The sequence below is a fragment of the Chroicocephalus ridibundus genome, chromosome 2, assembly GCF_963924245.1.
Source record: "Chroicocephalus ridibundus chromosome 2, bChrRid1.1, whole genome shotgun sequence".
Lineage (NCBI taxonomy): Eukaryota > Metazoa > Chordata > Aves > Charadriiformes > Laridae > Chroicocephalus > Chroicocephalus ridibundus.
Genome location: NC_086285.1, coordinates 128179971 through 128198146, shown reverse-complemented (window position 1 = coordinate 128198146; position 18176 = coordinate 128179971).

Sequence of the window (18176 nt, the reverse complement as noted above, 5' to 3'; positions counted from 1 at the left end):
ATTCTGGCAAGATGTCAGTCTGTCTGAGAGAGCTCTTCCTAAACATGGAATTTTGGATCGAGTCCTAGAACTGCTTCAAATTATGCATCTGTTTCTCTTCTCACTATCTCCTGTGCTAAATATTCAATGGAAAATGAAAAGAATCTTTAGTGTGTGATTATTTATTACCTATGTGTTGTCTCTGTAATTTTATTTAATCATCTTTAATTTTCAAAAGAGAACAGACAACACCAATTCATTGCCATTTGCAACACGTGTAATATTAAACTATTATGTATAATGCAAGCGGTTTTGAATTCTTACTTTGGTTCTCTTGGTAAGGGAAGCATCCAGTCTTTAGGTACAGCTTGTTTTCATACTTTTGTTAATTGATTTTTTTTTAATTATTTATATAAATTATAGCATATTCATTGTGAGTTGGCACTGACTCAGACAACACATGAAAACCTGACGTTACCAAAATTACATGTGCCCTGGCACATATTATTACCATTAGAGTATCTACTCCCCCTTTCTTAAACAAATATTGCTTAAACCAACAGTTTTTGTGCGTGGCAAGGCTATGCAATGTTTTAAGCAACACACCCCTCCTTGATGAAAAGGAATTCCACATAGAATTACAATGGCAGATAACAAAAGGTAAAAAGATGACTGCAAAACTAATTCTAGGTTCTCTGGAAAATTAAGCCTTCTTTTACACCCTCCTGTCTCCTTCAAACTGACTGCTCCAGATCTGACTGTGGTTTAATGTTTTCTTTCAGCCCCCTTGGTCTATGAGAAATTGAAGTATTCAGTAGCTTCTAGAGCTGATCTGACTTTCAGCTACCCAAGCAATACCAACAGTAGAGAACTGAGGGGAAGGTAAAAACACCACAGGATTCACCCCGCAGGTTAAAATCAAGTACTGAACATTGTGGGGAGTCTAGCGGCTTTATCGCCAAGTGCCCGTACTCCCAGAGGCAGCACAGGAGATACAAAAGCCAGCATCTCCGTGTCTGCATTGACTGCTTGGCACTTCTTCTCCCTTCCCCTGCTATGTGATAATCCCAGTGCACTGGAATTGTGTTCTCTGAGCTTTGCTTGACTGGCCCGATCCCATTTCCCAGTCTTCCCCACTATGCCGACAGTATCTGCATTAGGTTTTCTTTTCCTGGGACTTTGAAACCCGCTCTTCCGTCAGCTACTCATTCTTCTCCTTGTCATAATCCTTTTTCATTCCTTCTGAATACTTGCTACACGGGCAGATCTACAGAGGGTATTTGGAAAGACATTGGTGTGGTCTCTCTGCTCTTTCGATCCCTTCATAGGGACTTCAGCATTTCAAATAGAAGTTCAGCTAAGGGAACCATGCCACATTTTTCATTGCGGCAGACATACAGGGAGAAGCTTCAGTTTCTGTTTGACGTTTATTTTTTCATACTTTTTTTCAGCAAGGATTAGACTAGACTTTAATGTTCAGAATGTACCAGATAAATGCTACAAATAAGTTCGGTTTTGTCTATAGCCTTTAGCGGTTTTGCACCAACAAGATGAAGAGCAAGTAAACAAAAATTGTGAAGTTCTGTCAGGCTGGACTGCTATTTACAAATTTATGTTTGGCTTTGAAGTCAGTGATAAAATGCTTGACATTCTAGAACAAAAAGTGCTTCCTTGCAACTTGCATAAATCCCTATGAATTTCTAATGGAAATAATCTAACTGATGGTCTTAGAAGTCTATTTGCAATTAAAATAACTACAATTTTTTAAAAATTTGTAATACCTATTGACGCACATGATGAACGACTTTGCTTTACAAAATATTTACTCCAATATGCAAAGTACCAAGCTTCATTTTAAAAGAAATCTTAATAAATCCAAGTCCCTTCTAGGGTAGATATGACTAAGGAATGGACAGAACTCCCACATGTTCATGCAATGCAACTATCTTGTAATAGTAACAACGCAGGTCTGCATACTTTAAAATGGCCAGATTTAGTACACTTCACATTGCCCTCCTGGGGAGCTAATCCGAAGATTTCCTAAAAGAGGCAGCAAGACCATTCCCAGGTAAGAAACAACAGCAGGGGCAGGCACCAGTGTCCATACCCATCCCACCCAGGTCCAGTGCCTTAACTGCAGAGTCATCATAAATTGGCAGAAGCCAGACCGTACACCGGGTCCCGCAGGGGTGGCTCAGGGGCTCCTGCCAAAACTCCTGCGGGGAGCGTGTCCCTTGTCCCGTCACTCCTCTCTTGCTGGGGTAGCAGTTCTCCAAGGACGGCTGGACCCATAACCTGTGGATTTATGATCAGTGTATAAAAGAACAGAGGCGACCAGCTCTTTCTGCCCAGTTCTGAACTCCCGTAACACAAGGGGTATATCAGCATGCCCTCAGGGGGCTCTGCAGAGCCATGCTGCTTTTTAATGTTGACTTAGTGTTATGCCCCTGAAAAGATCTAGTACAACCCGCTGAGTACGCTTCCACTTTGTGACAAAAGACATACAGACGAACAGTTTGAACAGTTTTCCATAGGGATTTCTTCTTTTTTTCATATTGGGCTATATACAAATATTGTGGTTTGCTGCCAGGGCTGATAATTTTCTAACCTCAGTTACACCCTCATTACTGGGGTCACACAGATGCAAGTGCGGAGAGAAAAGAGTACAAAGTCTGTGGCTGCTATGCCACAGCTAATGTAATCAAATACTTCAGCAATCGATAGTCATCTGCCTTGCCAGGGTCATGGGCAACCACAGGGTTATAACAGGGCAATTCTTTTTGCTGCCTCTCCTAATAGCAGTGCTTTTCTTAAGACAGGAGACCAAAAAAAGTAAAACCAAAGACCATAAAGGCAATTACAAAACAACTGGGCAGATCCAGGCTGGCGGGAAGGAGCAGCCTCTGCCGTGGGTTGTGTATATCACATTACGTACTAACTAGGCAAAGTGCATAAGGAGATACGAGCAAAAGGGTGGCAAAGACCTCACTCCCCAGGTAAGAACCTTACCCATTAGCTTAGCTCAGGCATTCACTCCTTTTCTCAGGGAATCTGCAGCCTGTTTTCTTGGAAAAATGGAACAGATTCAACAGGATAATTTGCATGACTCCCTGACGGTATCCTTATAGCTAACGTGCTCTCTTAGCTGAGAAAAGATTCAATTTCCACATGGGATTGAAGTCCCTGAGGCTCTCCCACAGCCCAGGGAACGACTTTAACCTTGTGGTTGTCCTGTAAGGGGGTGAGTCCTGCAAGAGATACCTCCTGAGGGAGGCACAACCACATTATAATTAGGCACAAAAAGGAGTTTAAGCACTCAAACTTTTTTGGACCCAGATGAGCTCTGTGTTGGGTTAGCCAAGTGCCTCTACACAGTGATTTTGGGATTAGGAGCGAGACATAGGCAGCCAGGTGAGAGCAGGTGGCTCATAACCCAGCAGAAGGAGGCATTTTGGCTCAGCTGATGGAATCTAGGCAGTGAAAATGTTTTACAGTTTTCAGGCTAAAAGAAGTTTTTTACCTCATCACGGAGTTCTTGGAGGTGACATGATGACCTTACTAATGAAACAAGACACCTTATCAGAAAACAAGACAGTTGTACATTTCTGAAACCGTGCTGGCCATAGCTGTTGTTCACCAGCTGGGATTCATCCACAGAGAAGCTACCCCAGATAAGCTTTTGATATATATTAAGGGTCATGTAAAACTACCCTTGGCAGACTCATCTAACCCCAGCAAGCTGAACCAGCTCCTTTCCAGCAATGTGAGCCTGAAGCATCGGCAGCCACACTGGGAGGCAGCAGTGGCAGGCTTGGGAGCAGGAGGATGCAGCGTGGAGGGGGCTCTCAGTGGTTGAGACCTGGCCCTTGTGAGCGGCAGCACACTGGTGATTTTCTCAAGGTTAAGGTTCAGCCTGGAGCTGCCTGACAGGATGAAGCTGAAACCATCCAAGTCAAATTTTAAAAGGAAGAAGCTGCCACTGCATTTGTGTGGGGACTTGCTCTGCAAGGCTTGCTTTGAGGAGCTCCCCAGTGGCAGAAGGAGAAGACCTCCTGGTCTATGGATCCTGATGGGCTGAGGGTCAAAGCTGCGTGCAAAGTGCTGCTCTTCTCAGTCAAAACTACAGCACGTCTGGGCTCAAACAGAAGCAGAACTGTAGGCACCTAGTAACAGCGCTGCCACTGAATTCAGGCAGCCACTCTCCAACTTGTCAACAGTGGCTTTGGTGACTGCGGTTTTGAACAAAGACTTTCAAGCCCTACCTAAATTTCTTAAATGGCTTTTGCATTCTACTGTAGAAATATCAGGATGAACTGGCGATTATATTGTAAGACATTTCACGCAAGTTTCTGAAGAAAAAAAAAAACAAGGAAGTGAAAAGAGGAAAAGTCATGGGATTATTTTTCTGAGAGCGTGAATTAAATTTTAGTGATAAATATAGCTTAGTTGGCAATAGGGTGCTTGAAAATATATTGCTCATGGTCTTTGTGTAAACAGGTAGCTGTAGCAGCATAAATAGGTTATTTACCATCCATGAACCGCTCTGAGTGCTACAGTCGCGTGTCGGCAGCCTGAAGATAGGGCCAAGATCTGCTCTCATTTACACTACCGTCAGGTGAACACAGTTAAGCAGCACACAGAGGGGGCTTGATCATAATTATGCCTACAGTCTGTCCCTCTTAAGCTAGCTGCATACAGGATTTGGTGGTAAAAGCAGTCATTGTCTCATAATAACCTTAGAATTAAACAATAAAAAGGTTACATACTATTAAATGGACTGTTGTCTGTGTAAATACACAGCTTGCTAACTGTTGTTGACTTTAATTTGTTTTCTGCCAAGATGGACAACTTTGTGGGACACATTTCAAATCAAATGATCTTCAGTGGTCCACGTGTCATGAAAAGAGAGAGAGGTCACTTCAGAGCAATTCACTAAAGAGCCACAGATTTTTAAAATGAGAAGTTCATTTTACGTAATTCGGTGATAAATAAGATCCTGCAGACCCTGCTTATCTTTTTAAGGCTAATAGTAATTTCTGAAATTCATCTCATCAGACAGCAGGATCCCACAGAGATTTTGAAAGATTAAAATACCTTGTCTGACTCTTGTTTTGAGCGCTCTTCAGTGTGAGGAGCCATGTAATTATTTCTCATCAATGTTTGTGGAACAGTTGATTGGAAGGGGACTAGAAGTCTCACGGTCTCCAGTAACAGCAGACTTGAGACACACAAACATCCACAAGAACATCATTAAAGACCATAGGCTGGAAAAGGTCAGGCTAGAGGTCCACTTCACCCTAGGCATGACAAGAGGTCCACTTTAGCCAAGAGTATGGCAAGCACAAGTGGAGCTTCCTCAGGATCTGTATGAGGCTCCTAAGTAATGGATTTACTCTCAGAGGTGCTCAACCTACAAGTGCTCAGCACTTTTCAAGAAAACAGCTGGTTTTCTGTCAGGTTCTGGAAGGCTCTGGGAGGCCTCCATCCTCCTGTTAGCTGCTGGTGAACACCCTGTGGGCAGTGCCTGCTGGTGGGGGCATGGTGCCCTGTCCTTGCCACCCCTCTGATGTCCCTCTGCCAGCTGTGCCGTGGCCAGTCTCACCTTTCACTTGGTTTATAGAGAGACCAATGCCAGCTACCCTGCCTCTTCGCAGGCCGTGCTCTGTATGGACCTCTGGTCTCTTTCACGTGGAGCACCTCAAAAGATAAATCAGAGCCTGCAAGAGAACTGTGGACAGCTATGAACATCTGGTGACTGCGAGAGCTTTACCATAGAATCATAGAATCTTCATGGTTGGAAAGGACCTTTGAGATCATCGAGTCCAACCAAACAACCTACAATCACTAGAGCATGCCCTGGAGTGCCAAATCTAGACGTTTCTTAAACACCTCTAGGGATGCTGACTCAACCACCTCCCTGGGCAGGCTGTTCCAGGGCCTTCCACTCTTTCAGTAAAGTAATTCTTCCTAATATCTAATCCAAACCTCCCCTGCCGCAACTTCAGACCATTTCCTCTGGTCCTGTCATTATTCACCTGGGAGAAGAGGCCAACACCCACCTCTCTCCAACCTCCTTTCAGGTAGTTGTAGAGGGCAATGAGGTCTCCCCTCAGCCTCCTCTTCTCCAAGCTAAACATGCCCAGCTCCCTCAGCCTCTCCTCATATGCCCTGGTCTCCAGACCCCTCACCAGCCTGGTAGCTCTCCTTTGGACACGCTCCAGCACTTTTTAACTCCAGTTATATGAGTTCTGTTAACTGCGCCTCATACTCGTGATACATTGACTTCTTACAGGTATTAGTTAGACACAGCAAACCTGTGTAAACGGACCAAAACAATTGTTGTCCATTAAATTGCGTGTCTGGAGTTAGAAGAGATTCTTCTATGTCTGAAAAGAGATTATAGTCAAAGGACTTTTCCTGAAATCTGCTGATATGATAAAGCATTTAGGAATTCTGCAGCATCTGCAGAAACCATAGCCACATGCTCCGAGATGCTACAGAGATGTTCTACACTGCAGAGGTTTCTGCAGACAGCTGACATTAGGTTCCTCGTGGAGGCATTGCAATGCCAGAAGGTAGATGCCTGGTTGCACTGCAGAAGACCCAAGCTGGCTGCTGAGACTCCTGGCGCAGGCAGAGCAGAGGTAAGGGCTAAAGGGCCAGCCCCATCTCGCCCCATGAGCCGTTTCTAAAGCTAAATGATACCTTTGGTTACATGCTTATTCCTTAGCCTCCCTGCTAAGAACATTTTTACTATTGTTATTTACTATTGATATTATTTCCACACAGATCAGGACTTTGATATAAGAATTATACAAACACAGAACAAACCCACCATGCTTTTCCCAAAAATGTCACAATCTAAGGAAATGACAAGGTGAAAACCATCCATCTAAAGGAGGGCAAGGGCACAGCGAGGCAGCGTTGCCAGCATGCCAGCTACTGGTCTGCAGAGACCAACATGTTTGTTAATGTCAAGATTATCACTGACACTAAAGCATCTTGATATGGTCAGATCTAAAACATGAGAACTACACGGTCAATACCAGATGACAGATACGTGAGGATTAAGCTATGAAGCTCCTTGAAAGTGAAAAAAGAGCAATTTATCTTTGGTGCTATAAAGGATGCAGAAGAAGGTGGCAAGGGAGGAGGGATCACAGTATAGATAAATGACATTTGCAACAAAAATACAAATGGATGTAGTAGTACAGGAGAGCACTAGAAAATTGGTACAGTGCAAGAAGGGAGCACTTGGATTAACGTTTTGTTAGGAGAATGTCTAGTAAAGGCTATATCTTAACAGCAGTTATGCAGAAGCCAAGAGAACATTTTAAGAAGAGGAGCACCACTGACTGTGGCAGAGACTGCTGATGGGTGATCAAGGGCGAGGATGAGGTACTGTTTTTGAGACTTGACCTGGCTAAATCATTGGGAAGCAGTGTCATTTGAATGAAGCAGGTGTAAATTCAATTGGTGGGAAGCCAGAACAGCACTTAAAAGCAGTACTCCAGAATGTGATTTTAAATGGTGTGCTCAGCAATCTTGGAAGCAAGAGAGGAACGTGGCACGATGACCACTGAAGTAAGCTTGCGTTAGGAAACAAAAGAGCAAGGGAGAACAAGAGGTTAAGGGAAGGAGTGACAGACCTGGCAACTCTCAGGAGATACGACAGGATGGGGTCAGAAGAAGAGGAGGACAGCCCAGTAAAAGTGCTGGTTTAGTGGAATCCACAAACCTCGATTCCTAGAGTAGACCTCAGACAGACCCTATTCCAAAATTACTGCTGTAAATAAAATACAGCAGACTGAATCCACATGCACGTACTTATGCAAATATTTGCTACCCCTCTGATCAAAGTTATTAGGTGATAATATTCAGCCTTGGAAACTGGCCTTGAACAGCATTTATTAAGGTGTTCCACTACTACAGCTATTGCTAAAGACCAGTACACCAAACTGCACCATCAATCAGCCTTGAACCTTTGTGCAGAGGACTACCAGTAAAAGCGTACAGAAAATAACATACCTGGAGCCTGCCAAATAAAACACACGTGCAACTATCACCAGCACTATAGAACCATTATTACAATTTACGTATTATCAAAAACATGCTGGGAAACAAGAAATAACTACAGAAATACAGAATTTTCACTGCTTGTTATGCTTATCTGGGGGATAATTACAACATTTTTGAGGCAGCTGCTTTTCTTAAGTTAATGGCCTTTACTTTAAGTTCCTAGTTTCAGCGTAATACAGATTTTTGCAATGAATACATAGTAAGCATATAAGAAAGAAAGGAAAAAATTGGGTGCCACATATATAGATGAAAATAATTTATGTTACAGTCTGAAAAATAAATTATTAAATTGTGCCACCAAAGACTATAGGAAAAGATAATAAAAAAAAAGTTTTAAGTCCTATTTTGAGAGTGTCAGAGAGTCAGAGTCAGCTCACAGATTAAGGAACCTATCTGTAGGTGTCCATATGTGAACTAGATTTCAAAACTCCTAATATAGCCAATGGAGATCTGTTCAGCACAAGCAGAGAGCTGAGCACCAGCAGCTGCCAAAGTACGCGTGTCTCATTTAGGGTAAACCAAATAAATCTCTACACTGAAATGACAGCACTGACAAAAGTTTTGACTCCTTTGTCCACACACAGGTATCTAGAGCCATCTGAAATGCCCTGTGGTATCCCATGTAATCTCTAGACTCACTTCATACAGGCATGTGGATTCCCATAAATCAAGTGTCAAATCTGTCGGCTTCATGGTGTCCTCAGAGACCAAAAGGCTTCTGGAGTCTGACTGTGGGAAGGCAGCCTGATCAAGCCCTAAACCTTCACAGACTAGAATGGGAACTGGGCACCTTGCTCATACGTAAATGTGTACAAGTAGATACCTACATTTAAGTGTCTTTGAACTGAATTCCATTCTCAGAGTTTCAAGGACTGCAAAAGAAATGCAGGCTTTGAGTTCAGTTTTGGTCATCAACTTTTAAAACAAATTTTGATTTCTACAGGAACAATAGCTATCAATCCTGTAAAATAATAAAACTGCTCTGAAGACTTTTGCTCTTAATTACCCTGTGAAAGGAGATCCTGGAGAGATGGTGTTCTTGGTTTAGGCATCGTAGCATGTAATTTGCACATAAGGCAAGGGAGTCAAGATTGCACAGATCTGGGAAAACACTTTGGCCAACAACCTTTGTGGAAAAAAAATGCAAATCGTAGCCAATCAAAACAGTTATATGTGGTTTGTATTTCCTGAATCACTTAGATTGGAAATAAGGAGATTAATTCTTTCCTTTCACTGTATTCAAAATGACACATTTCTGGTTTTCTTCCCATTTAAAAAGCTCTTTTTCAAAATAACTTCAAGTTAAAGGATTAAAAGATGAAAAGCACAGCACTTTGTTTCAATTGATCTATACTGGCTGTCACAATGTTTTGGTTTGCTGAAGATTCTGATATATTTTACTTAGGCCAGATCTGCTAAATGGCTATCATCCAGGTCTTTCTGAAATTAATTATTTTCACAGCTTCCCTAGAAACCAGAACTTCTCCTTTTTCCATTTTAGCCATAGAACTGTTAACTTTCTCCTACCATGTATTCATATACTGAAATCTATGTGGAGTCACATAGCATTTTCTTTTGGAAACATTTACGAGCCACTTCTTTGAAATTCTTACACAGTAAAAGTTCCCTGAGACACTTGGCATTGGTTTTCTTCCAGTCTCATCAACATCATTAGGAATTTAATCTAGAACTTCCACCACAGGAAGAGAAACCACCTCTTGAAAGTCTCCTCTATAACTTTTACTATAAGGGCAGAGAGTGGCTTTGTGTATTTCTATTAACTTGAAATCACAGAAGAGATGCATCAGGGCAGATTCCAAGAAGAATTTTCTGTTTATTGCTGTATGCACAAATATGGATCCATCAAACTACAGAGATGTTTCCATCTGCTGACATTAAATTTTGGTATGTAGCGTCTCATGACTATCACAGGCATACTGTTAAAATCAATTGGTGAGATGTACATTGCACAAACACTTCACAGTAAAAATTCCGGTGCAGAACTGCATTTTTGTTTACTTTAAAATATAACAGAGAAAACCAACCTGAATTCCTAATCAGAAATCAAAGACATTGACTGTCATTTTATAATACTATTTTTTTTGTTCTGTTTGCTGTTTATTCTGATAAGCTACTACATATTTATGTTTCATGCTGCAGATGTTTCTTATAAACATGAGAATTTTATTAATTTGCTTGTTTTATACAAAGCAATAGAAAATAATCTCTGCTCACAGGAGGGGAAAAAAAGCCGCTCTCGCTAGGCTCATTGGTGCAAGTCAAATTTACCTCCATAACTACTTCAACCCTGCAAACCTCAGAAAGAAATTACATCAATCATATCATTCAAAGGAAGAATTTTATAGAAACCCAAAGACACCTAGAAATCTCTTCTGGGTAAGAACTACATTCTACCCTAAATGACAACCTCACTAATATAAAATTGAAAACTGAGTTGTATTCCAAAAACTTATAAGTCGTGATTCTGGGGCAAAGATTATGTTTTCGTTTTTGGGACCTTGCCCTTTCTTGACACCTATTCCCATAATTTCTGAAATAAGGTGTATCAAGTCCTTGTTCTAAGCGTTGTCACTGGTGGCAATAGTCCCAACAGGTCCACAAACCTACATCTTTTCATTTGACATGTGCATCACATCTGTCTGTTTTTCCTCAGCCAGAGAATTCATAGAATCATAGAATAGTTTGGGTTGGAAGGGACCTTTAAAGGTAATCTAGTTCGGAGAGCAGAGTAAAAGGGCAGAATCACCTCCCTTGACCGGCTGGCCACGCTTCTTTTGATGCAGCCCAGGACACAGGCAGTTTTCTGGGCTGTGAGCACACATTGCTGGCTCATGTCCAGCTTTTCATACACGAGTACCCTCAAGTTCTTCTCCGCAGGGCTGCTCTCAATCCCTTCACGGCCCAGGCTGTATTGATAGAGGGGTTACCTCGACCCATGTGCAGGAGCCTGCACTTGGCCTTGTTGAACCTCACGACATTCATATGGGGCCACTTCTTGAGCTTGTCCAGGTCCCTCTGGATGGCATCCTGTCCCTCAGGCATTGCAACTGCACCATTCGGCTTCGTGTCATCTGCAAACTTGCTGAGGGTGCACTTGATCCCGCTGTCTATAATAATATCTTTATTAAGATGTTAAACAGTACTGGTCCCAGTTTGTACCTCTGAGGAACACCATTTGTCATGGATCTCCATCTGCACATTGAGCTGTCGACCACTATTCTCTGGACATGACCATCCTACCAATTCCTTATCCACCAAACAGTCCACCCATCAAATCCTTGCCTCTCCAATTTAGAGAGAAGGTTGTTGTGGGGGACCATGTCAAAGGCCTTAGAGAATTCCAGATAGATGACATCCACAGCTCTTCCCCTGGCCACTGATGTAGTCACACCACCATAGAAAGCCACTAGGTTTGTCAGGCAGGACTTGCCCTTGACGAAGCCTGATTCATGACCTTGCACTTCATGTTTCTCACTTGCAACTCCACAGATTTCCTGCACTACCATGGTTTTAAATGGAACATGATTTGTTTGTCCCTTACTAAGTCTGCAGAGCAGGGTGAAAGAACCCTAGGACACACATGAAAGAGAGGTAGCTTTCAACCTAAATTATTCCGTGATTCATCCCTCCTCTTTTATCCCAGTCTTGGTACTGCAGCAGGGAAGCTTCAAGGGACTGATGCAGTGCTTATAGGAAGAAGTTCATAAGCAGAGCCACTTTTTGCTTCTGGAGGTTTTGTCTGTTTGTTTTCCTTTTAACTTCCTCATCTACAAAACCCAGAATCACAGAACGAGAACCCTGGCTCACAAAATGAGAACAAACTCCTGCTGACTTCTGCAGCAACACAGTCTGACTGTTCTGCTTTAGGAAACAGGGAAAAAAAGTAAAAAATAAAAGAGAAGAAACAACAGAAAGGGTAAGTTCTCTCACAGCTAGTGTAATATCTGCAGTCTTTGGTATGTCACTGGATGACAGATCAGCTGCAACGACAGCTAAAATCCCATTACAGAGAAGAAACTAGGAGAGTTTCCCTTGGGAGGCAGTGTTGAAGAGCGAAGGTGCCCAGGAAGGCTGGTCATACTTCAAGCAGGTGCTCTTAGAAGCACAGGAGAAGGCCATCCCCATGTCTCGAAAAACGAGCCGACGGGGAAGAAGACCAGCCTGGCTAAATAGAGAGCTTTGGCTGGACCTCAGGAAAAAAAGGAAAGCTTACATTCTCTGGAAAAAGGGATTGGCAACTTATGAGGATTATCAAGATATAACAAAGCTATGTAGGGGGAAAATTAGAAGGGCCAAAGCTCAATCAGAACTCAGCTTGGCCACTGCAGTTAAAGACAATAAGAAAAGTTTCTATCAGTATATCAATAGAAAAAGGAAGACTAGGGAAAATGTAGGCCCACTGATGAATGAGACGGGTGCCCTAGTGGTGGAAGACACAGAGAAGGCAGAGCTACTGAATGCCTTCTTTTCTTCGGTCTTCACTGATAAAGCCGTCCCTCACGAATCCCGTACCCTGGAGGCAAGGGGGAAGGTCTGGAGAGAGGAAGATTTTCCTTCAGTTGAGGAGGACCAGGTCAGAGACCACTTGGCCAATCTGGACATTCGTAAGTCCATGGGCCCTGACGGGATGCACCCGCGAGTGCTGAGAGAGCTGGCAGATGTTATTGCTAGACCACTCTCCATCATCTTTGAAAGGTCATGGGGAACAGGAGAGGTGCCTGAGGACTGGAGGAAGGCTGACATCACTCCAATCTTTAAGAAAGGCAAGAAGGAGAAGCCAGGGAACTACAGACCGGTTAGTCTCACCTCTGTCCCTGGGAAGGTAATGGAGCGACTCATTCTGGATGTCATCTCCAAACACATTGAGGAACAGGAAGTCATTGGAAGTGGTCAACATGGATTTACCAAGGGTAAATCATGCTTGACCAATCTGATCGCTTTCTATGATGTTATAACGGGTTGGCTGGATGAGGGGGGAGCCGTAGATGTCATCTACCTTGACTTTAGCAAGGCTTTTGACACTGTCTCCAATAACATCCTCATTAGGAAGCTGAGGAAGTATGGGCTAGATGAGGTGACGGTGAGGTGGATCAAGAACTGGCTGTGTGACAGAACTCAGAGGGTTGTGATCAGCGGCATAGAGTCTAGTTGGAGGCCTGTAACCAGTGGTGTCCCCCAGGGGTCAATACTCGGTCCAATTTTGTTCAGTATATTCATTAATGACTTGGATGATGGGACAGAGTGTATCCTCAGCAAGTTTGCTGATGATACCAAACTGGGAGGGGTGGCTGACACTCCGGAGGGCCGTGCTGCCATCCAGTGTGACCTGGACAGGCTGGAGAGCTGGGCAGAGAAGAACCTAATGAGGTTCAACAAAAGCAAGTGCAAGGTCCTCCACCTGGGGAGGAAGAATGCTAAGCACCAGTATAGGTTAGGGGTGGACCTGCTGGGAAGTAGTTCTGAGGAGAAGGACCTGGGGGTCCTGGTAGACAGTAAATTATCCATGAGCCAACAATGTGCCCTTGTTGCCAAAAAGGCCAATGGAATCCTGGGCTGCATAGGGAAGAGTGTGGCCAGTAGGTCGAAGGAGGTCATTCTCCCCCTCTACTCTGCACTGGTGAGGCCACAACTGGAGTACTGTGTCCAGTTCTGGGCTCCCCAGTTCAAGAGGGACAGGGAACTACTGGAGCGAGTCCAGCGAAGGGCAACCAAGATGATTATGGGACTGGAGCATCTTCCTTACGAGGAAAGGCTGAGAGAGCTGGGACTCTTTAGCCTGGAGAAGAGAAGGCTGAGGGGAGACCTTATTATGGCATATAAGTATCTAAAGGGTGGGTTTAAGGAGGACGGAGCCAGGCTCTTTTCATTGGTTCCCAGTGACAGGACGAGGGGCAACGGGCACAAGCTAGAACATAGGAAGTTCCATTCAAATACACGGAAAAACTTCTTTACAGTGAGGGTGACAGAGCACGGGAACAGGCTGCCCAGGGAGGTTGTGGAGTCCCCTTCTCTGGAGATTTTCAAGACCCGCCTGGATGCAGTCCTGAGGGATGTGCTCTAGGCAATCCTGCTTTAGCAGGGGAGTTGGACTAGATGATCTCTAGAGGTCCCTTCCAACTCTGAGGATTCTGTGATTCTGTGAGTTGGCAATACTGCCAAAGTGCTCTGAACTTAGGTTAAAAGTGATAATCGTGCGCTTAGTCAAAAATGATGAGAAAACAGAGAGTCAAGGTCTAGCATGCAAAAGACAGAAAAGCAACAGGGAAAAGAGGAGTCCATAATAATGTATTGCCATGAGAACTGGCCACCACCCCAAGGTCCTTTTTTGTTACCATTCACTTCTCATGTCCACTATGTATTTCACTAGAAAGATCCCCTGCATTCACAGTACTTTAGCTCACTGAGTAAGGGAATAGGCTCATGCTTCCAGTGCAGATCTTGCCTTTTACCTCTGTCTACGAATTAAAGGACTTCATTCTGGCCACAGTAGGGCCAAGAAACATCCAGATACCAATACCTTCACAGTACTGGCAACAGAGAAGCAATGTGGAAGAGATTCGAGGACTTTAAAATGAAACATTTAGCTTAGCTACTGCAAAAAAAAAAAAAAAGGAAGTGCAAAGAGTATAAAAAGCAGAGTCCATTAGTGATGTTTGCATCTGTCACTACTGAGTTGAGGGAGAGTTGTTTTCCTTTCTTCTACTTTAATACATCTTCCAAATGATTTCTTAAATGCACAAAAATCTGGCTCTCTGAAAGGCGAATCCTTGGAATACAAACTATTATGATCTATCTTCAAGAAAGTAATTTTTCAGCAGAAAAGAAACTGCTACATGACCAGCCTAATAAGCCGACCAAGCTACTCATCATTACTCAAGCATTAGCTGCAGAAGACCAAATAAAATGGATGAGGTGCAACATAATAGACAAGACCCTGAGGGTACAGAATGAAAATACGCTGTCAGAAGACTCCCTCAGTTTCAGTGTCAGATGCTCAAGTAGGCAAGACCACAAGAAAAAGCACGATGTTCATGAAAGAGGGGCAGCCACCTGCATGGGAAGCGCAGACTGCAAGCTCTGTGGGGGCTATGATAGCTGGAGTAAGAAGGCAGTGTCTTTTACTGTCACATCTGTTGAAGCTTTTCTACCTGGTACAATCTGTTCCTCCCTCAGAATGACAAGTTAAAGAAAGGAGAAAAGAGGAGAAAAAAAATCTCCCCCTAATCATTTGCTGTGATCAACTTGCATCGTGTTTGTAATCGACTGCTCTATGTAAGGGCAAACCAGAAAGGAAAACTGGGCTCTGCTGATGTTAGCATCTGCTTCTTAATTGCGGAAGTCTGGCCTTCAAATCTCCAATACACTCAGGCTTCTTTTTGAAGCCTGACACTTTCCTTCTGTTATAAAGTACAACTTACTGGCAGAATCCATATTTCACTGAGGGAATTTAGGCAAAATACTTACCATATCCTGAACAAACCATAATAACAGTTCATTCTTGAAGATTAGTCTGATTTCATCAGACCCGCAGCTTTGGCAACCCCTGCTTGGTTTCACCTGTAAAATGCTAATCCAAATAAATTTTTCCTATCTGATAGTATAGTTACAGATCTTTTTATCCTGTCTTGCAGGAATTAAAATATCCTTATAGCTGTAGATAAGCTCTCTATAACAATGCTACTGCTACTATACAAAATTTCAAGTTCTTCTGAAAATATTACAAAAAACGATATTATAGACTATCACATTGTTACTCTATGGAAAAGAGACTGATTTGTTCGTCTAAGAGTAGACCTAAACAAGTCTATTCACAAAATATAGTTTTCTCCATAATAAAGATATCTCACTATTGTAACAGCATTTAACAAATACTTAGTTACTGTGCTTGCACAAAGACAGCAGTACTATCTGAGCTTGCATGTGCTACTATTCTAAGAAAATTTATAAAATTACATGCGTGTTTGTTGGTGGCCTTGGTCACGAGTAAAAGCTATTTGGAAATCACTGACTCCAGGTCACCTCTACCTTCTCTGCTTGCGCAGTTGATTGGGTAATAAAGCCTATATAGACATCTAAGGCAAACAGACCTTGCCAGGTTGACATGTTCTGACTTTTTATGGGTTCAGCTAAACTGCCACTTCAAAAGAGAAAGAGAAAAATATTTTTCTCTTCCATACACTTTCTCTACGCCAAAGCTACAGATTACAGCCATCAATGCATCAACTTGGAGATTCATGGGACCGATACTGCAATATCAGTCAAGGCACTAGGAGCTAGAATTTGTTCCGGTATTAGGAGCTAGAATTGGAGAAACCAATAACGTAGTCATTAAACTGATTTTTTTTTTGTTTCAAAGTTTTACTGCCACTATTTTTAGGAATCACAGACACACTGAGAGACATGGCACGAGCCACAAAAAGCTTAGGATTCGAACATTAAACCTGAAGTTAATTATTTTCACATGTGCCAACAGCCTCCAGGGAGTTCCTTAGGAAGAGATGCGTTAAGCATTGCAGGCTCAAGCCTCTGACACAGAACTTAGAGACTTTCTGCACACATATGAGATAATGTTTATCTGAGTAAATAACAAGTAAAAACTGCTGTGTGGAAGAGGTCAGTGCAGGTTATAGGAGAAACATGGAGAATCAAAGTTCTTCCAAAATCCTTTCAAGGCTCTAGGTTTCTCATATTTATTTACCGACACTGTGACCTACTCCACGTCTCTATCACATGTGCAACCTAAGCTTTATTTCTTAATTTGGGCAATGACATACTACAAAAAAACCACAAAAAAAAGACAGAAATGTATTCCAAAGGCTGAGCTCTGCAACAACAGGAAAACAAAAAGCACTAGCTAAGTAAACCTCATATATTATTGAGTCCCTTGGGGAAGCGTCAAAGAATTAGATTTAAATGTGAAATATCAAAACATTGGAGAACTCTGTGCAGCCTGGAATACACAACGACTAACCAAACTTTATTTGCTAATAAACCAAGCAAATAATAGTAGTAATAATAATAAAAAAAATAATTCTTGCCATAGTGAAGTGAGGACCTGAGGAAGGAGAGCTTCCCTCATGAGAACTCCACAGGGCTGGAGTCCTTGGGTAGAAATTATCTGCCAGCACCATAAGCTTACCAGAAGGGATACAGGGAAGGCACCAAAATTTTGATTGTATAATTTCTTTTGTTTGGGGCAAACCAATTAGACAGAAGTAGGGCAAGTGCAATATTTCTAGGTGACATGGTGAGAACATAAGACAATCCAAAGTTGATTAATGCAGCCAGGTTAAGCGTTAGTTTAGTATATCTTGGTGTCTTCTGTTGAAGAAACTGGATCAAGAAAGATACTGAGGGAAAGGGGAAGACTTCAAGTCTACCTTTTGTAGCAGACTCTTGCAATCCGCTACAGTTGTCTGTAAGAGCCGACATACTCCAGGCACTATTCTACTGAACGACCAGCAGAGACAACTAGTAGAGAGCCAGGAATGAAGGAAAGCAGGTGCCAGAAGCTGAGCAGCCTGGAGTCCCAGCTTTGATCCAGCTAACAGCCTCTCACAGAACAGTCACTATTTCAGCGGGGATGTGTTACAGGTCCGCACTAAACAAGCATCCTCTCCTGCCTACGCCTGCTGAGTGTGGCTGTTCTGCCTCCTAGGCTCAAATTGCCTCTGGGTTTACCAGACTGACGCATCCACCTGCCCCCTCTCCTCCGTTTATTTATCTCTGTTCATTTAAGTAATTGCTTTAGAGAGGGGGAAGTACAGATCATGAGACCCAGGCAGAAACCTTCATGCTGAGTTGCACTCTGTTTTCCAAAAATACACCTTTGAAATTAAACCTTTTTGTCAGCAAGTAGAAATGACTCCGCTGACATCAACACCTTAAATCACCACATGGCAAAGAATCCTTCATTTACGATTTCCCCTTGCCCACGTGACAGGCGTGGTTAATGTACAATGGGCAAGACGGAAATGTTCAGGGAACCTCCCTTAGGCACATCCCTAATAATAGGGCTTAGTCCTCCACTAAGGGTTGTGCCTGATGCCAGACCTATCTGTTATGCCTAGCTGAAACCTAGAATGTTTCCAGGCCTT